The sequence below is a fragment of the Argiope bruennichi genome, chromosome 3 (genome assembly GCF_947563725.1).
Source record: "Argiope bruennichi chromosome 3, qqArgBrue1.1, whole genome shotgun sequence".
Classification (NCBI taxonomy): domain Eukaryota; kingdom Metazoa; phylum Arthropoda; class Arachnida; order Araneae; family Araneidae; genus Argiope; species Argiope bruennichi.
The window spans coordinates 40,480,474-40,508,117 of NC_079153.1; the positions used below are offsets into that span (position 1 = coordinate 40,480,474).

The window sequence follows — 27,644 nt, forward strand, 5'->3', positions numbered from 1 at the left end:
GACAAAAAAATGCCTTTTTTCCCATTTTAGAAAACTTTTACCGCTTAATTGGTATATTTAAGTTTCATAGAGGTTTTTTTCCAATCTTTTAAATCCAAATATTCAAAGATTTGGACGTTTTTTCAAAAAATTGCTCTTGAACATAATCACATATCATAAACAGATAAATCATCTATTGAAATGGATAAGGATTGGAATTTAATGGTGGAATGGCTCATTTTCTTACAAAGAGATTGTGACATAAATGGAAACGCTAATACTTTTCTCAATTGTTGGTGGAAAACTAGTACTAAAAATACACCCATATATTATTGAATGTTACTTCATAAGAGATTTGTAAAAGAATTATGTCTTAAGAAAATGCCATAAATTAAACATTTTTTTTATTTCAAAGTTCCAAATGAATTTAAACATTTCATTGAATTATAACAATTAAAATTTTGAATTATTTATCATTAAATTTCTTATTTCATTTTAGTTCCTTTTTGTTCCCACCTTACACTAATATTTTTCAAAGGGAAAAAAAAATATTCCTTTAAAAAAAGGGCAAAAAGGAAAGTTATTCGTCGGTTCAACAAACGTAACATCCGATGCAATCCATTCTTCAAACGAAATTTTTCTTAGAAGAGGAAACATCTTTCGACCAGACTAAAAAGGCTTTACTGAACATCAAGAAAACTGCGGCGAGTTCAGTGAACAGACTTTTCTACCAACATTCGAACACTATGCAAACAGAAAAATTCCTTCTCTGCATTTGGAAGTTTGAAGTAATAACAATTTTTTTTTTTTTTTACTGGAAGTACATATGTGTTCCATAGTTTATCTGCCATAACAGCATTATTTATTTTCTGTTTCCAAAACTTATTACCATATACTAAATAGCAATGTGTAGTCTAGTTAAATGTCAATATAGTAAAATGGTATCACATAATGTGTTAATACCAATTATTTAAAAATATTGTCATATTTTATTTTATGTATTTGTGCTTTTAAATGCTTTTAAAATTCCCAATATAAATAAAAGTCATTGCGACTATGTATGTATATATTCATTATGGATGTATGTTCCAGATCTTTCGCAAAACAACCAGGCGAATTCTGGCAACTTTTGTATGAGCATTATATGAGGCACGAGAAAAAACTATCAACTTTTTAAGTACATAAATTAATTTAATATTCAATTAATCAGAAAATAACAAAAAAATTCTTTTTTACACTTTGAGTTACTCTACCAATATATTTCAAAATTTCGCTTTTATTATAGTAGCGTTTTGACAATATTTATTGACCTTAAAGAAATAAGTTCACCATTTTTAAAAACTGAGCTTAAATCAATCATGCAAACGAAACTTTTCTTATACTTCTATATTTATGAACAAATTTTGATTACTAATATAACAGATGTTAATAACTGGTGGAAACAAATTAACTGCCATTGGATTTTAAAAATCGTCTGATTCATTTAATATTTTAATTTCAATTTATAGACTATGATAAAAGATGATAAATATTTTAGACTATAAAAGATGTTTGCATATTATACTGCATACAAAAGCAATTTTTACTTTAAAAATGTTATATATATGAAAGAATTTTAATCTCGAACAACATCTATTATTTTAGCTAATATTTTAATAAAAAGCGTATTTAAACTTCTTTTTTAATATTGCGCTAAACAGTATAAAACAATGTTTTTGTCAAAATTCTGAAAATTAAACAAAAGTGAATATTTTTATCACATTTTAGAAATGTTTTACTTTTTAATGAACATTCTATTTTTTTATTCATTTAATGTTGGTTATTTTCCTTATATTATTTAAACAATAAATTTCTTTTTTTCGTTATTTTTTTTTGGTTAGTCATCTCATTAATGTGTCCCTTAACATCCCCAAGGATGACGAAAATGACTGATAATCAAAGTAGCAGGTATACAACTCTACAAGACAAAACAACAACTTATTATCACAATTTCTAGAAAAATATTCTGTTACTTGTTTTGATTACCATACTAGTTACAAGCCAAAAACTAATATGGTATTTAAAAGGTATTTATTAAAAGAAGTTTGTAATCAGAATTAGTACCATAAGAAATTGCTCTAAGAGAAATAAATATTCTTTCTGTAAATTCCTAATAGAAATAATTAGTTATTCACAGAATGCAACAGATAATACTCGTATAATATAGTTAGACGAAGACTGACGGCTAAAACTTAAGACATTATTACGTTACAACGTTTTTGATTAAAAGTTCGAAGTGTTTCCTTTCAGATATTATTTCATAGATTAAATTAATGTGGAAAATATTCAGTCTAAGATCCTTTTGTAAGATAAACTGCGTCGTTTATTTCATAGAAGTTACCTTATATATTAAGAAACAAATTCATATTAATCATAGAAATTATATTCAACATAATTATTTCATGGGAAACATCAACTTCCCAATATTGTAAAAAAGATATTTATCTTTATCAATGCATGTATTATAACTCTTGAGAATTACCTTTTGTAACACTATTTACTTTCAAGTCGATGGGTACATAGGTAATTTTTTCCATTAAGACAGAGCATTAAAGTTGCAACTCCACGTCTCAGATCTTTTCCGTATAGAAGCTTATTCTATCTTTACTGGGGATATATATTTTAAAAGTAAAGTAATGAATTAACAATATTCATTGTTGACGCTTTAACATATTTAGAATATCTATTATATAATAACATAACAATGTCTGGAGAAAATTCAATGTATTTGTATTTAATGGCACACTCACAATAATAAGAATAGTTCTCCATTGCATTGCAATTCTATTAATGCATGACCTTTCAAATAATGCCTGCATTCATTTCTCTAAAGACGACATTGTTTGATTATCGTTAATCTATCCAGACACATACACCTCATTTCTCGTGGAAAACAATCTTAATTATTATCTTTCTTTCAGAAAACTTTTTCAGCTGATTCATTTCATTTGATCAGAGTAAGGTAACCATAAGAAATTAGATTAAATTAGATTTGATTAGAGTAACATAAAAATTAGAAAATATTCAATTTGTTGCCATCCAAAAATACATTATAAGCGAAGTAAGTTTAATATTATTTTTTTACTTAAATTCGAATCATATATTTAAAGTAATTTGCGATTATATAAGAACATAAAATTGGAAATTTATTCAGATTTTTAAAAATTCAATTAAGTGAATAATATGAATCATGCGTAATTAATTTTTTACATAGTATCGTTTCATAAGAGACATTTAATGTGTCCTTTGAGCTTTTTCAAGGATGTCAATAATGCCAAGTCACCAAAGTCCAACATGAAGATGACTAACAAGGTAAACAATACTATGCATATAATTAATAGAACTATTTCTCTTGTTTGTTTAATTACTATAATTAGAAATCCTTTTATATTTAATAGTTTTCAAGTTCTCAAATCTTTATATAAGCCCACTTCTTAATACTTTCTCATATATGAACTTTTTATTGTAATCATTAAAAAATTTGAAGTCGAGGTTTTAAAGAATATCTACATTTTAGATTTTCACGAGTTTGAAAAACACATTTTCTGAATTGTTTCTGCCTGTTCGTCTGCCAGGACATCTGTAACAAAGATAACTAAAAAAATTGCTTTGATCTAGTCTCATGAAATTTGGTATATGGTCTTTACACCAGATTCATAGATTTCTATCAAATTTTGAGTGAAATCCATTTAAATAAAATTTGTCTGTTAGGCTATCCGAATGTAAGTTAATACTCTAACTACAAAACGAAAAGAACAAGCCTGTTACACTTTGGTGCATAGAATTTAACATCTAATATGTAGTTACCTCTCAAATTTAGAACCAAATCAATGAAACAATGTCTCGTCTCTCTGTCTGTAATTCCACAAGCATGTAAACGCGTTATCTCAAAAAAAAAATGCAATGACCAATGTATGAAATTTGGTACGTTATTTTTTAACTACAATAGTAATACTACGTCAAGTGTTATTTCTCTTTTGTAGGAAATAACGCATCTAAAACACAAATTCAATACCGTGTACCTACTACTAAACGACAGGAATTAATCGCCAAAGAAATCGTCAAGAATCACATGATTAATTTTTTAAAAATGCTGAATTCATACTAAAGATCAATATTTCGTAATTATTGTCCGTTATTGTTATGCGAGGTATTCGCAGGCTTAAGCCAAGGTCCACAATTTTGTGCGGGGAAAGAGAATTTCACCTTTATTGGAGAGTATGCGAGAAAGTTTTGCGGAGACCACTCGTGTGGATTATACTTTGCATCATCACAATTCCGCTTTTCATTAAAACCATTATAATAATAAATTCGTTCATATGACACAAAGCTGGATTTTTTCCCCCCTTCAAAATGTTCTACTTTAGTCATCATTTTTCTATTCTATTAAGTGAAAAACTATTTTAATGTGCCCCTATTAAGTAGAAAAGGAACTGTGAGTTCACTTTCTTTTCCTTCCCCTTCTCTCCCCTTTTCAAATAAAAAATGAAGAAGGGCAGAATGTTTGGGAAATAGACCACGGATCGGCGGAAAAGGACAAAGGAAAGGCAACTTAAGATCACTTGACCAGAGTGGTCTATCGGATAAGATTTTCTGAGATTCTTCTGCCTTTAGGCACTCTTTTTTCGTTTTTCTTTTTCCCCTCTCTATTGTGCTCGTGTGATTTAGAGTGATCAAATTCGGCACATAATTTAAAAAATTGAACCATCTCGGGTTATTTTTTAATTAGAATTTTTATTTAAAAATTAAGATATTTTCGTGAATGATTTCTTAAACTCCATAATCTTTTTAAATATTTATTTTTGCAAATGTTTTAACAATAGTTTTCATAGTGGCAATGAAATCCAAACAGTTTTCATCCCAAATACTTTAATTTAATCGCGTATTTGCTTCCTTGTTGAAAGTAATTAAAGTAAATAGTTCATTATCTATAACGATAACAAGAGGAATCGAAGTAAAATTACATGACACCGAAAGATAATTAGTAATTTACCCGTTAATTATGCCATATCAGTCATGGGACTTCAAGAAGGTTCATGTACACATGCACATAGTGTAAGGCTATTGGAAAGCATAGCTTTAATGTGAATCAGAATTTTATGTTTAAAAATCGTTGTTGAGAGGACTACGAATCAAATTTTGAAGGAGAGAATTAAGTGAAATAAAGTGCAATCAATATTCCTGGCAAAGCAGTTGGTCACAAAAGGTGGCAAGTTTGAAATATTATGAATAATAATAAAATAAATTATGGAAGAAATATTACGAAAATATGAAAAAAGGTTTGCTATAACACTCAGAAATATGTTATTGGTTTCCAAATTATTACATATTTGCCGAAGATACTGGAATAAATATTCAAAAAAAAATTTAGGGAAAAAGCTACATACGGCCAAAAGCACGACTAACCTGTTACAAATAAAACTCTTATTCTGAAGGAAAAAAAATGTATTATTTTTATTGCGAAAAATAGCATTTCGGTATTCTTAGGGTAAATGAGTGTACGACTACATATAAAAAATTTCCTGGCAAAGAATTTGTTAGTAAAAGAATTTAAAAAAAAAAAAAAAAGAGTAAACTGAATCTTAAAATGTGTTCAACGAACTGAAATTCTCTCTTATCTACTCTTTCTAAAACCGTATCAATTGATTCATTTTATTGTCTATTTCGAATATAATTTCACGACTAATAGCTTTAGAACCGAAAGCAATATATGAAATCTTCATTTTTATGGAACACTGAGAAGTGCCAATAACATAAAAATAAGTTTAATTTTCTGAGAATCAGTACAATTCTTAACTGTAAATAATAATGCGACTGCAGAATGCAATCTCGTTTCGCTAATTGAACCGAAATTGAAACTGATATAAAGATCCCCCTCCCCCCGACGAAAAATGTGTTTTTTATACTCTTGTTTAACTTGACAGGATTGATGTTCGTAAAAATATAATGTTTTAAATTTGTATTTTACTGTTCTTCATGTACTTCAGTTCTGGTGTTTTGTAAAGTTGTTTGTTCCCGATGAAATTACGATAGCTTAGCATTTTCAAACTGTAACCACCAAAAAATTTATTACCTTAATTAATTTAATAATTTTATTAATTTTAATGAAATATTAGTTCTATTTGAATTTAATAAAAATATAAGTATCGTGAAATTTTAAAATCCATAATAATGAAACTAATCACTTATAGACTAAAAGTTAAAAATGATAAAATACATTTTTTTTATCAATTCTAGCTAATTTTTTTAAATACATTTTTATCAATGCACTAAAGAGTCGAAAATACTTTTTTATTTAAAAAATCTAGACTTTAAGATCAAATTACCTACATACGATGAGTTTTCTTTTCTACTTTGCTACTCAGAAATATGATAAGCCATTTTATTTTTCCTTTATTTGATCGGATTTGCGTCTAAGCTATGGAAAGAAAAATAGGATATTTATAATATTTAGTACTTATTAAGATAATTACAACAAAATCTAAGAATACCAGCAAAAACGGGATTTCAGAAATTCAGGGATATTAAATTTTATTTGCTATTTCAGTATTTGTTTAAAAGCTAATTTTTTTGGAATTCTTCTGATGCATGTAGGAAACGATATATTCTATACTGCTCTTTTTAAGCAAATCCAAAATTAAATCTGCATAAAAAAAATACGAGTCTGTTTCAAAATTTGTCAAAGAAATAAGCTCATTTTTATGCAAATAACTATATTTAATAAGCAATAATTATTTGTAATAAAAAAATTTATGAAACAAGTAAAATTAAAAAAGCAAAATAATTTGAAAATCCTTTTAAAAATAAGAATTTTGCTGCACTAATTTTCCTTTAAATTTTTAATTCGCTATTTATTTCAATATCATTAACTTAAAAAAAAAATAAGATTTATTTTTTATTTAGACTCGGAATCCTAAAATAAAACCTACGTTAAAATGATATGTTTTAATTCCATAAACATTATTTATCAGAAAAGAAAAGAAAACATCTCCGTTGAGTCAAATATGCTGCGAAATTTAATTGATAGATGCCTTAACATAGACTACCGCTGTTAGACAAATTTTATTAAAAACAAAACCTTTCTTTAAAAAGATGCATTCAGCAATTTCTAAAACTTTTTTAATATTTTTCAACTTTTCATTCGATATTTTTTTTCCTTTATAATGACTTTATAGAGACGTTCGATTTATTTTCCTCCATAAATAAGCAAAACACTTTCTTAAATTCTGTTTAAACAGACTTGAATTGGGCTTTTAATGATATCATCGCAAGAAAGATTTCGAATGTTCTTCAATTAAACCAATTCAACCACTAATGATGTTGGCAAATAAATTAAGAAGCAAACAGATTTCCATTTTTTTAAACCCAAAAGGCACGAATTAGTCGTTTCAATCATTACTAATCAGTCTGTCTTGTCTGCTATATATGAAGCATAAAATTCGTTTTTGAATGTACTAACTAACTTTATTTACCATAGGTCCAAGCATTAGCAAGCACAATTCAGTTTACACACCACTGATTTGCCTTTAATATTTTTATTTTCTTTAATTCTCATTTTCTACACATTTTGAAAACGAATTACTGCCTATTGACAAAATTTTTCTCTAAATGGAATTAAGGACTTAAATAAACAACATTAAGTATTATTTCTTTTGTCTACATAAAATTAGTTTTATTTAGTTTCAATTCAAAGGCAACTCTTTTGAAATTCACACAGAGAGGTATTTTATAGCACTTAAATTATAGACTATAGTTTATATACAGAATTTCATCAATTGCATTTGAATCTCAATTAAAATTAGATGAAAAAAAGTCTTTTTCAAGGAAAAAAATTCACCAATAAAAATGAAATTATTTCAAATAAGGTTAATTAGAAATCGGATAGAACTCAACATTATTTAATTTTTTTCATAGAATATATAAAGATCAAAGGTTAAAAATATTCCTGCATATTATATCACGCTGAACGATTTTGCTCTGAATCTCAGATTTCCTGGCTCAAAATTACTAGTATGGGAAATATTTCTTTAAAATTTCATCCTGTTTTTTTTTAAAATAGAAATTATGAATTTAACAAAAATATAAATTTATAAAAAAAAACAATTATATTTTTCTTAACCTGCATCCAAGATAAATCATTATAATATTAACTAAATACTAGATGTCTACTGAAGGTCAAATTTAACAGCAAAGAAAGAACAGATAAAAAAGAATCACAAAATGCATTCAAGGATGATATATCCAAGAAATAACTATCTTCCATTAACCAATACCTTGGTCTAATGTAATCTAGTACACAATACATATTTCATAGTTGAAATATTTCTCGCATTTTTTATTTATACGACAAAAGATGGGTGTAACAATATTCAACATTTCTCTGGTGAAAAGTCTATATTTAGTCTTTAAAAGAAAATATCTTTTGATAATACATATTAAAAAAACATTGAATTTCTATTTAAAAAATGTAAATGGCATTGGTTTATGGACAAACATTTATTTGTGTGATAAATTCATTCAAGATATAGATTTGTCAATATTTTTGTTTTTTATTTATAATAAATGTTTTAGAGTTTTTTTGTAATTAAAATCTTATTATTTTTCAAAAAAATATCTGCTGCATTTATTTTTTATAAACAGCAAACATAACTTGAAAAGATTCGTTTTTCAAAAAATGTTTTTTCATCTCAGACGATTATTTTGAAACATTTGACATTTATCTGTTTAAAGAGTATTTTTTAAATATTTGTATACCTTGAGTGCAAAGGATAAAATTAGGGAACCTTTTGGGAAAAAAGAAAAAAATGATAATTAAAAATTAAATCATTTTATAAGGATATTATTATTGATATATTTAAGTCACTGCGTTTTTGACCTATCGCGTTTACATGTTTCTGAAAATACAGACCGGCAGACAGTCAACTCTTGTAGGATTTGGCTCCAAATTTGAGAGGCGTCTACACAATAGATGTTAAATCAGAGAATCGAATATTATCTATCTAATTCTCTAGCTATCGTTTTAACTTATATTCGAACAGATGGACTTCCTCTGAATAGATTTTACTCAAAATTTGATATATATATGCAAATTTGATGTAAAGACCATGTGTCAAATTTCAACCATCAAGTTCAAAGAGTTTTTGCATTATCTTTATCATAGATAACCGAATAGTTTCCAAAAATGTGTTTTTCGATCACAGGGTGGAGATTCGTCAAAATCTCGAGTTCTAATTTTGACGATTGCTATACATTCTCGATACTACATATACGAGAAAGTAAAAACGAAGCATAAAAATATGGACCTGTACAAAAATTCTCTATTATAGTTAATATTTAGTTGGGTAATCTTCAGCACGAATTACGAATTTATCCCATGTTGTTCACCAGTGTTTTTTAATTCTTCAAGTATTATAATAAAATACCATGAATGCATAATTGCTTCAATTAATTGGGTTTTATTGCTATGTTATTTCTGGTTAAGAATTTTTTTAGGGCCATATTGTTTTTATAGGTTAAGGTCTGGGTTATTCCCTGATCATAACCCCCAGGGGGGCACCTCGAAATGAGGATGAGACGCTTCCGGTATGGTGGCTGGATCTCGCCACTCTGGTGGGTACATAAATAGGTGGGAGTTCGGGTGCCTCCATCAAAGACGGGACGTACTTCCTTCGGGAAGGATTGTAGCGTGGCCGGTGATAGCCCTTAGGACTCAACCACAGTTCCTGCCAATGTTGCTGTTGTGGTGGTCCGGTCATTGAGTATTCTTTATCCGTGTGCCTTCGGGCGGGTCGGAAAGTCATATGACTTATTCCCTGGTCATTCTTGTTGTGCAATACGATTTTCTTTAAAACAGTTTTTACATACTCTGAAAACACAATAAAGAACAGAATTTATTTGGTATAAAAATTCTGATCTGCCTTAAAAACTTGCAGAAGGCGCCAGTTTAATAACGAGTACTTTATGTATCTGCGGGCATTTATTATATTCCCATTAATCATGCAAATTTTATCCACGCTTTTTGTTTTCATGCATCCCCTAGATCATAACACTAACTGGGTGTTTAACAATACAAGTAATGCAAACAGGACGGAAGTTTTCTCTTATTCTTCTTTTGCATTTTATGCCATCGCTACAAAATACTGATATTTTGATTTCATCACTTTAAATAAATTTTCCATGATGTTCTGTTTCCCAGCTAACATGGCATTTTGTCCCTCTTTCTAATCTTTGTTTTTCGGAATTCTTGTATTTTGCCATTTACTAGAAAATGCCGAATTGGGTTTCGCAATCAACTATACTTTGTACTATTAGCCATTATATACTCCTAGATGGTTTCCTCCTACTGTCTTCGTCTACATATCTTTTCTCTAATAGTTGACACAATCTTTAATTATTCTATCCTCACTTAATGCAGTACACCAATTCCTGTCTTCATTAATTCACTACTTGTAGTTTCCTAACGATTAAGTTATCTTAAAAAATTTTGAAATCCCCTTTTCAGTTAGATTTCTATCAATTTTCTTTCTAATTTCCTTATCAATAAAGCTTTGTTCATGTAACTGTAAAACTTTGCATCGTTTAGGAAACTAATCAACTCCTTATACCATTTCTTTTACTAAGTTACATTTCGGCCAAATTCACAAAATGCAATAATAGAGAAGAAGCATTTTAACTCATTAATTTAAGTTATTTAAATCAATAAATCAGAAAATATTTAATTTTTAACATCCATAAAATATTCTTTGAATATTTAATAAATATTTTTTCAAACACAAAAATTTTGATATATCTGTCAAAAGAATGTTATTCTGGACTCAAATGTATAGATTATCTCTAAATCATGGATTCAGTTTTTGAAAAATAGTACAACTAACTGGAAATTCGATATCATGGATTCTCTAATCATGGATTCTAATCATGGAATCATTCTCTAATCATCTCTAGCATTGATTCACGATATCTCTAAATCATGGATTCAGTTTTTGAAAAATAGTACAACTAATTAGAAATTCGATATAACCTGAAAAAATAATTTGTTCTATCAGAAAGTGAAGAACGAAATACAGTATGGGCGTCGTCAATGTTGTCTTATTCTTAATTCGATAATGAAACAAAATTATGAATACCATTCCAAAATAAACTGTTACTTGACTTTAATTTAATTAAATTTATCCAAGGAAATATAGGAATGGTACTAAATAATTTTTTTTGTAACTTGGACTTAATGATTTCCTCATGAAAATAATTTTAAATTTCAAATATTAATAAGTAGAACTGATAGCATTTGAAAAGCCTTATATCGTAACTTCACTGTTCTTCATATTTCTCTAATTTTCAATTCATATGTTTATATATATAATTATATATATCAAAAGTAAGAGCAATACTTTATAAAACTAGATGCATTAAAATTTTTTTTCCACCATAGCTGATTTTAAAGTTAAAGATCCATTTAGCATGATTTTCAAACATTTTATTAAAACCATGCTTTATAATAAAGCCTTATTATAAAGCATGTAAAATACATTAAATTTCATTGTCAATCATAGAAAATACTAAGAAGAAATACAAATAGCAACGATGAGGATGATTTGAGCTTTCACTTCAGCAATAAACTAAATTGCAGTAAAAAGCGTTTAAGTTATTTCTAAAATATTTTTCGTGCTGTAATATTGTCAAAAATTATTGCATGAAAATGACAAAATTTCACTTTAATTCTTAATTAAAATTGTAATTAACTTTTTAAATAATTACCCTATAAAATAATAAATGCAACGTTTGGTAGCTAAATAAAAGGTTTGGCTTATAGAAAATAAACATAGAAACAGGCACATATATATATATATATACACACACATACATACATACATATTTTTCTTTATTATTCATTTTTATTATCATAGAGTTAATAGTGATGAATATACCGAATGCATAATTTTGTGAACTCTCGAATCATAATACAGCGAGATTATAAATTACTCAATGAATTTCATTAAAGAACAAAAAAGAATTTACAAAACGATGTTTTGTAGAATTCCAAAGAAAACATTTTTAACAAAAAGTGTGTGTTTTTTTCCACAAATATCTGAAGTCATCTTTAAACACATCTTTCATGTTAGCTTTTATATCATTAATAAATATTATTATAAATATGAGCCACCTAATTTTATTGACTATTATTGATAAAAAAAGCTTCATAATTTTAATTATAAAACTTATAGTTGTCTTTATAATCGTAAATAGCTTTATATTCTCTAAAAAAGTATTTATTTAAAATTGCTATAGATGTATAAAAATTTCTATTTATATATTTTCTAAAATTAATCATTTTCTAGTCACTCGAATTCAGGCTTCACTTTAAATTACTAAATTGTTCGGGCTCTTATTTAACCAACTACAAATTGAAGCCATACTGTTTTCCCAGAATAATTCCTTTCTACTTTAAATTAAATTCTGTTTTCATGCAGTTTCTTTTTCTGTTTTCTTTCTTAACACTATGCCAATGCTTTAACATAATTCTAACAAAGAAATTTTAAAACCCAATAAAAAGAAAAAGGCTTGTTTCTTAATATTAAAAATAATAAGAATAAAAATGTGATTTCCATTTAACAAGCTTTGTTCTCTTGCTTTAACAAGAAATACCGTTTTACATATATTCTAATTCCACAAATGAATAAAAAATGCTTAAAAAGATATATTTACCTGGCAACTTAACACAAGTAAAGCAATTTAAAAGGACTTTGCTAGCATTCCTTAAATCGTTTGGTATATTATGAAAAAATGTATTGTTATTTGCAAAAAAATTAAGTCGGTTTAAGGCTCCATTTTTTTATTCAGTAGCAAAACATAATCATCTTAATTAAAGAAAACTGCATAAACTTTCAAAAATAAATTATTCAGTTGATTACAACAAAGCAATCATTCCATATCTATAAAAAAATCAAGATCCATTCCTTGAATAACACTTGATAATTCTAGGCATAATATTAAATTCTTCCATTTAGAAAAGAAAAAAAATCAGCTACTCAGAATTAGTAAGAAAACAAATATATACAGCATTTAAAATCGATCCACTTTTTAATGCACAAAACATTCAATTCGTTTAAATTAATTTCAAGTTTTTTCTTAGCATGATTTGATGTCCAAATAAAAATAAATGCTTATGTAATAATTAATTTCTTAAACAAAATCAATACTCTTAACAATGCTTTAATAAAACAAGTTACAAAAGAATTCTTATTGAGAAAAATTAGAATGAATTTAAAATATAAAAAATAAAAAAAATATTAAAATAAGTGAAACATTTATATTATAAATGCATGCAAAAACGCCATACAATATGCAAAATCTATTATAAGCAAATCATATACATAATTTAATCCTCTTGCGTCCAAAATGAAATGCATTAAACAAAAGGCATCTTTAACTAAACTAATTTGACAACTTCTTAGAATAAAAGTAAATTTTCAATGATGCTTCATTTATCAGAATAATTTTTACAAAAGCAATTTAAATATAGAAAATATAACATTAATTTTTTGATACAAAACATAATTGCATTTCTCACAAAACAATATGCAACATCCTCAACAAACAATTATGTTTCACTTCTCGGAACAAAATCATGTTTGCAGCCGAAGCGCAATTCACTGACAACAACCACTAGATTCCATTTTCACTGTCAAGCCCTACAGACCTGTTGAGCGCTTACCCACCTGTTGGAACAACAGAGGAACCTTACCTGTTTAAGAACCAGATGGCCGATCAGCGAAAAGTTCCATTCCTTTGCAAACGCAATGGGAAAGACTTGCAGATGAGGCTCCTCGAAATCGTTTGTGGCGACGTTCCACGAGACAGAATCGAAGTGAAGAGGGCAGGAATGGGGAAAAGAACAAAAAAACCGCAGACGATTTTAGATAATCGTCTTTCCACTGGCTCTCGAGTCTTGTCGACTGACGAGATATCGCCAGATGCTAGGAGCCGCCTGGTGTCGCTACGATCTGCGTTTTCTGTGTGGGTGGAAAATTCCTTCTCTTGTCCTGGAGCGATTTTTGGGAGAAACCTAAAGACACTTCACCTTCGAGCGTCAGGAGATTAATGATTTTTATGGGTGATAGGAGAATATGGAAGGAGCACATGATCAGTAGTAGATGTTTTTTTTATTTATTTCTATCTCAGGGAAATGGTGCATTTCAATTCTAAATATAGTAAACGTGGGCAAAATTATAAGAATTCCTTAAATGATAGGAATACATCTTCGACCTTTTCGAATAGCTTTTCAAACTTTTAGTTGAAAAACATCTAACCCGGAACTGTTTTATAACAGTTTTTATTGATTGGGAATTTTTGTATTTTTCCAGTTAAGTTAAAAATATTAACCCTTTAAAGGGCCAATTTTTTTCTAGTCATATTATGTTAAAATATTTTTAGGCTTGAAATTAGAATAATAAAAGGGATTCATTTAGCTTATGAGATAAATTTAATTTGATTTGATTAATTAATTTGGTTAATTAATAATTAAGTGACAAACCAAGACACATAATTTTGTGTGAGATAAAGAACTGAAGCATCTAAGTTTCTGTCTTTCTAAAAAAAATTTGTCAGAACTTATGCCAACCTACATAATTTCATACAAAGATGGATAAATTTGGTGGGAAGCATACTTCCCACGGCCTTAGAAAGGGTTAACTAAATTCTGAATACTTCGATATACTGAAAGTAAATCGAAGGGGGCATTTTTTTCATTCAATTACATAAATTGATTTAAGTTTGATAAATTTCAGTGATTTAAGAATTGAAAATTATAAAAGAATAATTAAGGATTTTCATTTGAAAACAAAAAAGAATTCGAAGGTAACTGAAGAATAAAATTGCCTGGGAGCTGGCAATTTTATTCAAGGGAGAAGCCCCTTGACCCTGGGCTTCACAAGTCAGTTTTTTTTTTCTTATAAAATTCTGTCTTTTCGGAGAAAATATTTAGATACGAATCACATATTGATTACCTATGTATATTTTTCAATCTAATCTCATCTCACATCCATCAGTGCCATCTCACAAAATTTTGAGACACCATTAGATTATCATCCTATGGCAACGATGAAAGTACCACAAAAATTTACGAGATGGCGCTATATGATAATGTCAGTATGAAAATAGATAGAAAAAAGTTCTAATAGCTAGTTGTAAAAAATTGCGGGGGGGGGGGGCTCTTAAAATCGTATTTTTTTCAGGAAAGGCACCTATATAGATAAGCAGAACTTCATCTAAATATAAAATTTGATAAAAATCGCTAGTGCCATTTCAGAGATACACGAAATAAATTATATGCATATATACAAGAATTGCTCGTTTAAAGTTATAAGATATCATCCACTACTTTTTCAAAATCGAATGTTAAGATTTAATTATAAATAGCCCATTTTAAAACAATACGATTTCTATTTTAGGGCAGATCTCCTTAACTTGAAACCATGGTCAAATAATGAAGATGACATAAGATCCGGCATCCCGCTGCCCAAATTTATGCGTCAACTAGCAGAAGTACATTTGACGCTGACGGATTTAAGACGCACTAGGAATGCTTACAGTGAGGTTATTCAATGAGTAATCAGGTCTCCAAACTGAATTCCACCGGCCTCGTAGGCTATTACGACTCTAAGAACATTAAAAAAAATGATTAATCTAAAAGTAAATAAATGGTTAGTATTTTTAATTTGGCCTGTCCCCTCTTCTTCGTCCCCTATCATTTTTATTTTTATCTGCTATTCTTCTTTCAAAAAATATTTAACTTAGTTATACTCGTTTCTGTTTATATATTATTAACACGTGCTAAAATGTTCTGTTTGTTTTCGTTTTGTTCATGAAACTAGTTGGGCAAGCTTTCGAATGATAAATTAGAACACTAGCAAAAGAATTTCTCCTAATCATTCTAAAGAATAAATCTACATTAAATTCTTAAACTGCTTTAAATTCATATTTTGAAAATTCACTGGTTTTTAGGGTGCATTCCCTTTAAACCACAATACATTAAAATGTTAAAATTCTTGTCTTGAAATTTTAAATCTCTTTACCTTATTCTTTAAACTTTTAATTGCCATCAAGCATGTCACATCACACGATGAATAGGTATCCAGCATTTAAATATCAATATATTATCTCTATATAAAATAATAAGGAAAACTTAGGAAATAACTACCCATCTTCAATAATAGCCTATCCATAAACTTTTATTTCGCATGAAAGCTTATGATATATCAGAGGATAATAAGGGAGAGGTCATCCAGATATATCGCATTATCCCCATAAACATAACAAATCTCAAAAATACTACATCACAGATGTTGTCTATGAAAAAAAAAAAACACTAAGTTTCTGAGCCACAATTGTTGTAGTATTTTGCCATTTTTTCATTTCATATTAAAGATGATCACTTAATATGTCATCAATTATCTCCAGCTTTCCATTTTCGAGAAATAACTAAAAAAAATAGAAGAGCCCATAGCCTCATTAAGAGCTATTTTGTGATCATTCCCGTAAAATAATTTCGCTAATTTTAATGCAAAGTTAACTAAACAAAATTTTATATGTTAATTATTCCAGAATATCTTAAATTTAAATTCTTATATTTTGTAGGAATTCAAATTCAAATCAATTTGGTGGATGGGCTGAATCAGTCATATTATTATTATGATATGGAATTAAATTATGTGATATGTATATTTTATGTATTATATGATTCGTGAATTTTCCCTACATTTCTTTATTAAAAATAATACGAAAAAAGCAATTATTATCAACACCGTGTAAAAGAATTTGTTTCAATAGCCCCTCATAAACCCTCATAAATAGTATTCAATTGTGAAAAGATTAACGTCATAATTTTTAGTTTTTTTCTGCCCGTATACCTACTCTCCTGGTCTGCTTCAAAAAGTCACGTGGTCAGTGGAAATGAAAATATGAAGGAGTATGAACTCTACGGTACTTTTGCGAAGTGGCCAATAGGAAGCACGGAACAGTTGCTCACTTTAAACACATAGTTTTTACATCGAACCCAAGATAGGCTGGAAAGCCAGAAATAATGGACCGCTTCAAAGGAAATCAAGGAGTCTTGCCCATCAAAGTAGTGTGGGAGAGAATGTATGTTGCGTAATTACCAGTGAATCCAGTAACGAAATGATATGTTACTGAAATGAAGCAAGAATTATTTGCTTACTTTGAACACGAATGTTTTTAACATCGCAACCGAAATCGACAAAAAAAGCTAAAAGTACTGAGAGGAAGTGAATCTCGACACGAAATCAATTCGGCCACTCTTCCGTGACACACAGAAATCCCAATTAAGCTTCTGGAGGATTTTGACAAAAAAAAAGAAACAAAACCAAAGCTGGATCACATCTAAGAAAACATACTACTTAAGCCTACTCTACCAAATGCTACTAAATAAAAAAAAGGCAAAATAATACCAAAAACATTTTATTCCTTAAGGTATCATAACATTTTTATTCCTTTAAGGTATAAAAACGAATGTAACTCGTCATCATTTTAATGGCATATTATACGTTGATAAGATACACTTGCCATATGACTAAAATTACTATTAAATACGGTAATTAGTTTAAAATATCTGGTGAATTTATATCGGCAGTATTATGAACGCTTTTATAACTTGTGTAAATATTACATATTATTACCATATGTCAAAAATACCTGTCACATCGCAACCAAATTTTTCTCAGGAGTCGTTGTTGGAAACATCGTCAGCAGCACTGATCAATATTATGTTACTAATCTCTAATAGTGTTCTCCCTGCGCATTTAGTGTTATAGTAAGAAAGAGGATATATTTTAATGGATGCTAAATGAGTAACAGATCAATGATCCTTGATGTTGACCCCAAATTTGAAGACAAAACTCAATGTCCCAGGAAATACAAGAATTACTCTATCTGGAGCCAAGATCCATACATCCATTACATACATTCATCAAGAGACTTTATAAACGTGAGAGAGGTAAAAGAATTAGACTAATCAGTCAGTAGGTCTCTTTTTGGAGTACTAACCACAGAGCAGGTTTACCATTTGTTTCAGTGCAAACACAGTAGTGTTATCAATTTATTTAGCGATAGATTTTCTATCTGTTGATTTGAAGAAATTGCATTGTTGATTTGAAGAAACCTCTTATTTTATTTGTTGAAGAAATATTTTAATACAATGGCTTCTAAATTGTCCGCATAATAATGTATGAAGAAAAACCATTGTTGTTTCGAAACAATATGGACATAAGATTTCCATAAATGCTCTCGATATAGGTGCTTGAGTTTGAAATAATCGTACCTAAAATTACATCTGTTTGGAAATATGATACACATTAAACAGCTGGAGGAGTCATTTTATTGATACCTGTATCAACTGTTGATCCTAAATGCCATTTTGAGTCAAAAACGTTCTCGATATTTTTATAATATAAGGAAGCTGGACATATAATGGGGCATAAGGGGGAAGTACATAAACGAAAAAAATCGAGAAGCGAGCTCTAAATACTAGTTTTAACCGGGAGTCAAAATGACTAGAGACGGGAGTCAAAATGACTCCACTTTGCTCATTAGCTCTGATTATCACGTGGCATTTTGTTCTTGAATACAATCCTCTCCTCAAGTTGTGCTTTCAGCAGTATGTTGGTAAAATTTCCAAGTATGAGTTAGTTATGCTTTTCAAAAGTTATTCTTTTCAAAGTGTTTGTTGTTATTTATGGCATCAATGATTGTATGTCTTTTTCACTCCGTTTAATCTGAGTAATGCAAAAAGTACAAAGAAACATTCTTAAAATAATATTTTAAAATGTTGTATTCTTTATTTTTGTTTGATAAATTCTAACAGCTATTAACGTTAGTGTCATTCCGTAATATTTAAACGAAGTAAATACTTATTAGGAAATTATTCAAGTTTTTGTTATAACATTTTTTTAAAATTTAATATCATAACATTTAAAATTTTTAATATTAATATTTTTTGTAACTACACTTTTTCCAGAAAGGATTATGTTTCCAAAATAAATTCCAATTCTGTTTACAAAAGAAAAAAAGAAAAAGAAAAATAGAAACATTTCGACTCCATGCCGATGGCCGCGTGAGGAAATTCATGCCTCCAGTTATTTGTTAATCCAACATCGCTTTTCGATATTTTATTCGCATCAATTAGTTACTACATATAGATGCAGAATATGATGAGCCTCGATATTATTCTGTGGATGTACTTCAGAAAATTCAAGCAGAAACCAAAAATGCACATCAATAATTAGTGAAAAGATTTACCTGACTGTCATTATTCCTTTCGGTTAAAGTATCACCCAAAAAGAACGCAGGTGGCACCATTTTATTTCTTTTTCTATTTCCGAACGAGGGTTCTAAACTAAGACGAAAAGAATGTCTTTATCGATCTATCGCACAAAGACGATAAATACATAGTCCAGATTAGCGCAAGTGATGGATTGGGTGAACCGGAAACTCGAACGAGAAGGGAAATAGACAACATGCGGAAGGTAATTCCTTAGATGATTTTCCCCCAAGAAATGCAACGGATCTCACTTTTAGCGATCCACTCTAGTTCCCAAGAATATGGATGCCAGTTGAGCGGGAGAATCAGCAACCGAGAAGTAATTTTCGACACAATGTTAAAACGATAAAAGTTTGCCTGAGTGGATGTCTTGCGTTCCCATGGATATCTAACTGTTTTACCCAGCTAAGAGTTTGGGAAAGCCGAAATTGAGTCTAGTTTTTTTTTGTTTTTATTTTAACTCGTAACTGGGGAGGTAAAATTTTAAGACTTAACTGGGGAGGTGAGGTCTACGAGACCGCATTTCATTTACACTCAAATTAAATTTTCTAATGAATGTATTAGTATGAAAATCTGCCAATATATTTTGCAGATATTTTTCTTGATATATAGATATGTTTTCGAAATTTTTCAAAATATATTGTCATTGAGAAAAGTAAATGCGTTGGAACATGCATTTTCTTCTCAAATTACATGTTACAATAAATAATATTCTTGAAAAAGCATATTACTTTTTACTTTTTAAATCATATTTATTTTTACGGTATATGATCATCAATAACCCTTCCTCCATTCGACTTACGTATGTATTGGCAAAATATATTGCTTTTTTTGTCCTTATAAATATGTCAGCAAGGCTGTAATAAAACTAAGTATAACCTTAATATTCATTGGAGATTAAAAATAACAGTTGAAAGTTTATGTTCGATTCATTCGCTCATAAAAGTTCACTGTAAACCCTTTCAGAAATATGAACGATATTGAAATGATATCGTAACTTATGCCATACTTTTTACAGGATGTCTGCTGAGACGCTTTGAATTCAATTGAAAGACATAACACAGAAACATAACACTATTTCATGATCCTAATACTATAATCATTACTACTTGACGTAGACATAACACAAAAAAATTGACTATCTTCATACACACATGTCTGAAGCCTTTCAAAGCGTCACAAAATGCATGCCTAAAAATTATGCTCATAAGTAAATATCGTATCTTCTCAATATCGTTCGGGCTTCTGAAGGGGTTCACAATGAAAACTTATAATAACTAAATTCAATTTATTGTGAATTTACTTTCAATTGTTTTTGATTTCGTTGGTTAAAAGATTTGTTAAGTTTGATTCGTTGGTTATAAGATCGGTAAAAAAAAAAAAAAAAAAAAAAAAAAAAAAAAAAAAAAAGAACAAAATCCGGCAAACATGGGATATTTACTTATGAGCATACTATAGTACACAGTGACTTATGAGCATACTATATTACACAGTGAAAACCGAGTATAGATCTCGAAATACCTTTTTTTTGATTTATTGGAATCCAGAATTAATAAATATCTAACATTTTAGTGAGAGAACGACATAACACATTTCATTTATCAAAATCGCTGGGTTTTTTTTTAATTATCGGTTTCATATAAATATAAATAAATAGGAGAACTGGTGGTCATTCTGCTAACAAATTTGTAAACATCAACATCTGTGATGAAATTATGTTTTAAAAAATTTTATTCTTCTAGGGATTTTTTTTCAGTTGTTGTGCTTGCATGCACATATATAGATTCTCCTTCAACAAATTTATATCTGAAATTTGATAAAATCTACATTTTAGATGCCTAAATCTGTGTACCAAATTTTAATTACCTATCTCTTTATGTTTTCCAATTACCATGTTCATTTGTACACCGATAGACACATTTCCTTTGAATGGAATTCGCTCAAATTTTGGTAGAAATTTACAAATGTGATCTCAACTCTATGTATCTAATTACATTGAAAATGTATGAGTTATGCTCACAGACAAACATGCAAAAAATGCCTTGTTCGGACTTAGGGAGATCAGAAGAATGGATATTTATCAAACATTCGATTTTTTTTTTTTGAAAATACAGCAGCTACTTTCTCTACACTTCGTATACGAGAAAATATGAAGCAACACAAACCTGCGTGGTGTTTGAGATGGAGCCAATAATTGAACTGACACTCTCGCTATAATGTAACATTAGCTCCACAGATTAAATAGAGCATCATAAAAGGGAACAAACTAGTCCAATAATTAAATTAATGATACATAATTAGCTCTTAATGCATTGTGAAGAGCAAATAATTCAGTTACTAGATAATCATTTGCATATTCCATTTTATGCATGTAATTGAATTTGAGAAAATACATTACGAATATTCTGAAAACGTCATCCATCATGTAAATGCCACGCTAAAATTCTATTGAAAGAATTTTTTTAATGTTTTTAAGGATATATCTGATTAATTTCAAAAACACAACCTTAGTAATTATTTATCTCTTAATTAATTTAGAAAAATGCTTCATAATTAAAAAGAATATTGATAATCCTTATGAATACACTAAGAATAAATATTTCATATAGATCCTAATCCTGTTTAATATTCCAATTAAAGTGGTAATAAACAATATACAAATTCACATTCAAGGATATAAAACTTGAAAATGCAGTGCATTTAAAGAGTATTAGAAATAATGTATATGAAAGGAAAAGTAATTCAGAAATGATGTATACTGTATTTTAAATTCGTCTGCTAAGCCTGCAAATATGCCTCACGGATGTAATTATCATTAAAGCAAGTATTTTATTATGATTAAAATATGAGACTCAGTGAATATTTCGCAATAAAAAATGCATAATTTGATAACAGAGACCAATAAGCATGGAAAATCGAAAAACATTTTTCTTTCAGTTGTAAAGATAAATCTGAAAATGTCTACAATATACAACAGCTAGAAAAAACTAAATTTTTTTCACATAATGCCTAGTAATCAGTCGTGAATTAACGTTTCATTAATTTATTTCAGGTCATAGCTTAGACTTCCATACTAGTTTCTTTACAAAAATAATCTATGAATATTTTATACTACCAATAAAAAACAAACACTTCAAAAAGAATGATGGAATCAATATCGGAACTTGGATAACAGCTATAAATTTTGAAGATGTATATTACATGTAATTAGAAGCAGTTGTTATATTTATTAAAATAAATCATTTTATTTTTATCAAAGACCATACTTAAAAAGTCAATAGCAAGAATTTTTAAATTTTAAGTTAATAATAATTTTTTAAAAAATGTTGTATAAAAATTTTTTTGTACATCATTCTAATTAGAAAATCATGAACTATAAAATCTGAAGTTCTAATTCTTTTTTGTTACACGTTAAATGAATTACTCCATTTAATGTTATGACCTGTTTAAAATACGTGTCTCTTTTAGATAATTAACAAAAAAGTATAATGTTTATTTTACAGCTCCGATGATATATCTTTAAAAAAGCAGAGAATCGAACCTAAAAGTGCATACCAAAGTCTCCAATCATCTTGGCTAAATTTTGAATTTCGAAATATTACATATTATGTTTATATATATATATATATATATATATATATATATATATATATATATATATATATATATATATATATATATATATATATATATATATATATATACAGTGTGTCTCAAAAACGTCTACCGCAGCTTTTATTCCTGAAATATTGATCGTAGACATATCCTGTAAACTACGAAGTTGCGTAAAAAAAGGTGCAAATTGCTATGAAATCTATTAAAATTTTCAACGGATTAAATAAAAAATACTAAATTTAAACTTTTATTTGGCCCCGTACAAAAAAATTCCCCAATAAGTAAAATGTGCCGCATCTTCTAATAAGGTCATCTACGAAATTTCAGCATTTTATCACCAAAAAGTCTCAAAGATATGAAGCTACATAAATGCTGACTTAAACCACTTTTCGATGCCTGGATATGAGTTCACAAAGAGAAAAAAATCATGTAGTTTACATAAAAAAAAAGATTACATAAGGAAAGATTACTTTAATGAAAGATTACATAAAATTTTTTTTACAAGTTCACTGACTGTGCTAATCATTAAGTTATATTCTGTAATTCACGACATAAAATGTTAAAGTATTTTTGAAGAAGCATGGATTTTAAGATTTGTATTTAAAATTAAAGATATGAAGCCTATTTAATTTTCTTATGATACATTCCTGCGTCACGTCATCTGCACTGAAGCTGTAAACATTTGCATTTTAATTTGTGATTGATCCTACTCCAACTTTGTTTTAACATATCATTGAGAATTTTCATGATAAAATTCTGAAATTTCGTACATGACCTTATTAAAGGATGGGACACATTTTACTCACTGGGAATTTTTTTGTACGGGGTCCGTATAAAAATTTAATTTGTGGATTTTTTTAAAGTTTAATCCCCTGAAAATTTTAATTGATTTCATAACATTCTGCACCTGTTTTTACGCAATTTTATAATTCACAGTATATGTCTGTGATCAATATTTAAGGAATAAAAGCCGCGGTCAAGGTTTTTAGACACCCTGTATAATGGAGCTTGATATAAAAATCGCCAAGGTAATCCAATGGCCGTAAATAAAAAAAATGCCATTAGTTGATCCGGTAACATTTTGCATTAGATGTCGATATATTTCTGTTGCATCCAAAACAATGAAAGAATCGTCAAATTTCCGCCTTGAAATGGAAATAAAAATAAGAAACCCTACATGATAAATTGAAGAAGATGTTCTCCTTTAACTTTCTCGTATATATAGATAATTAACAGCCTCTCTTTTGTTCTCCTATCTTTATTTGCTTCGTCTAGAACAGTGAAGAGCAAAGTGCAACACTTTTTGTGGTTCATAATATGAGGAAAAAAAAATTCAGTCTGCATTTTGGATCCCATGCTTCCCACAAATTGAATATAAAATTCATCTGAAATCTACAGTTTAGGTCACGACCGCACACTGAAAATTTATTTTTAACAGTTGCCTTTTTGAATTACTGCCTTGCATACACTCGGATGCACAGAACAATGTATAGTCCTATCTTTGTCCGATTTACTTTAATATTTAATACCTAGGAGGGTTTTTTTTGTAAAATTATAAATAAAATTCTATCTATGGCTCTTTTAAAGATAGATTTCGCTTATAATTAAACTACAAACACGAGATCAAACATGTGAAATGAATGGCAGTCGGAAGCCCTAACCACTATTCCATCTCGGATACGCTTATGCAAGTCATCTATAACTACATGTCGATATTTAGTTATGAAAAAATGTTTTTGTCTGTGTGTAAAATCGCGTTTCTTCAAGAAGGACACCTACATAAAGTTAAAAAGCAACACCTTATCTAAGATACATGAAATAAATAAATTTATATACATGTAAGAATTGCTTGTTTAAAGTTATAAGATTATAAATCTAAGATTTGATAATAAATTTGTTCATCAAAATGTATCTATACAGTTCTTTGAGTATGAGCTGTCGTGTTCATGTGGACACAATCTCTTTTCGACAGTTTTTTTTTCTACATTTTGAAAGAAATTTATAAATTTTTAGAGACAACACATCAAAATTTATCGCTCAAGCTAATGCATTTATAACTTATTAAATTCATAAGACAAACATAATCCTAAAACCTTGCTCTTTAGATTCAATTTTAAAATGTGCAGATGCATCAAAAGTCTTGAGATCGAATTTCTTGACGATTACAGTGCTTTATCATTGTATAGTTTGTAGATATGAAAATAAATCTTCTTAAATAGGTAGGGATCAGTGGTGTAAATTCTACTTATACAATTCCTTTCTAAACAAGCAAATGTCGAAAACTCCATCATAATATTTGTTATTATTGAAAGAAACCATTCGCATCCGAATGAAATTCCCATCACTAAATTCTGCCCCGAAGATAGGCTTTCTTCCCTCTTTTACACAATGTGACATGCGAATCAATGGAAATCATTTCCAAGTGTCTGACCAAGCTCATAAAAGACGTTATCTTCCAATATATCTATGTTGATGTTTCCAGACAAAGCTAAGGGAAACAACGATTTTCGTCTGAAAAGTAGTAGGAGCAAATTATTTGCAGAGTTTCCGGATTCCATTAGTATCGCTGCTAATGATGATATAAGTGTTACTTGAGGCAATAAGAGTCGGTTATTTAGTGGCAGAACCCATTTGCTGTTTTCCACAAAGCATTTTTACAGATATATCTACAACATTTCATGTATTTTGTTTGTTTCTAATTGCATACTGGTAGCAAATTTGTTTTATTTTGAAAACGCAACATATAATATAATCCAAAAGACACTCATACAGTCGATAGATAAGGGGAATTAAAAAATAATTCCAAATCAAAAATGTGAATTACTGAAACAGTACAATGAATGATTAAGTTTTATTCGTTTAAACACAATGCACACTCGACTAAGAATTTTTGAATGATTAGACAATAGATAGTTGTACATTTCATGAACTTGTTATTTATGGTTTTTAACATATTTACTGAAGTTTTAAGTAGATTTCAATTCCAAATAGATTATAATTACAACTGATTAATTCAAATTTACAATACATTTTTGGATATCAATTTTATAAGATATATAAGGGTTTCTCAAAGGAAAAGTGGACACTTGCGATTGCGTCAGAATGCCTGCAGCTATAGCAGGTTACCGAACAGGGATATAAAGAGCGACAGGAGGTGTGTGCTGCATACGACGTTCAACAGTGAAAACGGTTCTTATTAGAGGAAACTGGTCGAAAGTAATGTCGTTCTACACATGGATGTGTCTAGATCGGAACAGTCCGCGTTAGTACGGATTTTGATTCTTCGACTGTTGTGGATCACACTTGATTGATTTCCTACCCAAGGAAACACTATCAATTCAACACAATACTGAAAAACTCTTATGAAACCACGGAAAGCAATCGAAAACAAACGGCCAGGCCTTCTCACATATCAAGTGATCCTTTTCCATGATCCACACATCTCCTGTGAAACCATATGACTTTAAAAGAAATCCGTTGGGTAGTGCTGGAAAATCCGCCATACAGACCGGATTTATCACCCTGTAACTTCCACATTTTTCGACCATTTAAGAGAGTATTACAGGGGTCACTTTTATATTCGGACGATGAAGTGAAGAAGGCTGTGCAGGACTTCCTCAGGGATTAACCACCATCTTTCTACAGCAAAGACATAGAACTGCTACCTAAACCATGGGACCTGTTTTAAAACGGCCTTGGCAATTTCTTTTGATTTCCAACAAAGATATTCTTTTCATTCAACCTCTACGCTTTTCATCAGAGCAACTCTTATAAAATAGAATATGAAACATTTTTCATAATAAAATTTTTATATCATTTATTAAGTATTATTTATTTTGCAAATAAATTTTAGAGAGGTTTTTTTTTTTTTGGAATTTTACAAATCGTATAGATATAATCATTTGGAAAATTGGAAATTTAAAGGATTCAGTTCTTCATTTAGAAAATTGAAATTTGGGAATGAAGACTGTCTTTTTTTCTTTCCTTTCATAAAGAAAATTTCCATAATTTCTTTGGAAAACAATTCTCTTGTTCTTAGAATTAGATACACTAAATTTATAATCGAAATTTCTAATGATTTTATGTAAAAACTAATTAATTTTCATTAATGAAAAAATATTTATATTTGCAAGAATACAATTAAATTCATTTTTTTTCCACTTTTTTACAGCTTTTTTTAACTATCTCATTAAGTATAATTAAAATTTTGAATAATTATTCTCAAACATGTTCTTTTTTAATATCATGAAATTGAAGTTTTTTCTTGTAATAAGAATTGGTTTTGAAATTAGATCTGACGTAAATGTAGCTACAAAAATAAAGAAGAAAGTGGAATTAATTAAGAAATAAAGAATAATATTTTGGTAATTATTTATATTTTAATTAGCTAATAGCAAAATTTAAAGTCATTAATTAATCTTACAAATTAGTTTTAACATGCAGCATCAAGGTAAATAAAATACTTAAAACTTTAAAAAAAGTAGATTTGATTTTTTTTCTAAAATTAACAATTTTTTTTAGTCATGAAAATTCTCACAAAACCTTTCGAACTTCGTTACACTTTTATTGCAACTGTCGTTTCGGGTCTTTTTTAAAGATACACTTAGAATTAAAAGTTATCTTCTAAATTTTCCAATCTCTTTAAATACTACAGTTCTTAAAATCGTAGAAATTCTAAGAA

The 27,644-nt window shown here is 28.6% G+C and overlaps 1 protein-coding gene across 1 annotated transcript in view; it reads right to left on the reverse strand.

The window, feature by feature from the left end:
- The window catches only part of LOC129962501 (neurensin-1-like), a 161,443-nt gene extending 147,488 nt beyond the window's left edge, over window positions 1-13,955 (reverse strand). Inside the window, exon 1 of the mRNA XM_056076244.1 lies at window positions 13,760-13,955. The gene's annotated coding sequence lies outside the window, so the exon portion shown is untranslated. The remainder of the gene's footprint in view (window positions 1-13,759) is intronic.
- Between the last annotated feature and the right edge of the window lie 13,689 nt (window positions 13,956-27,644).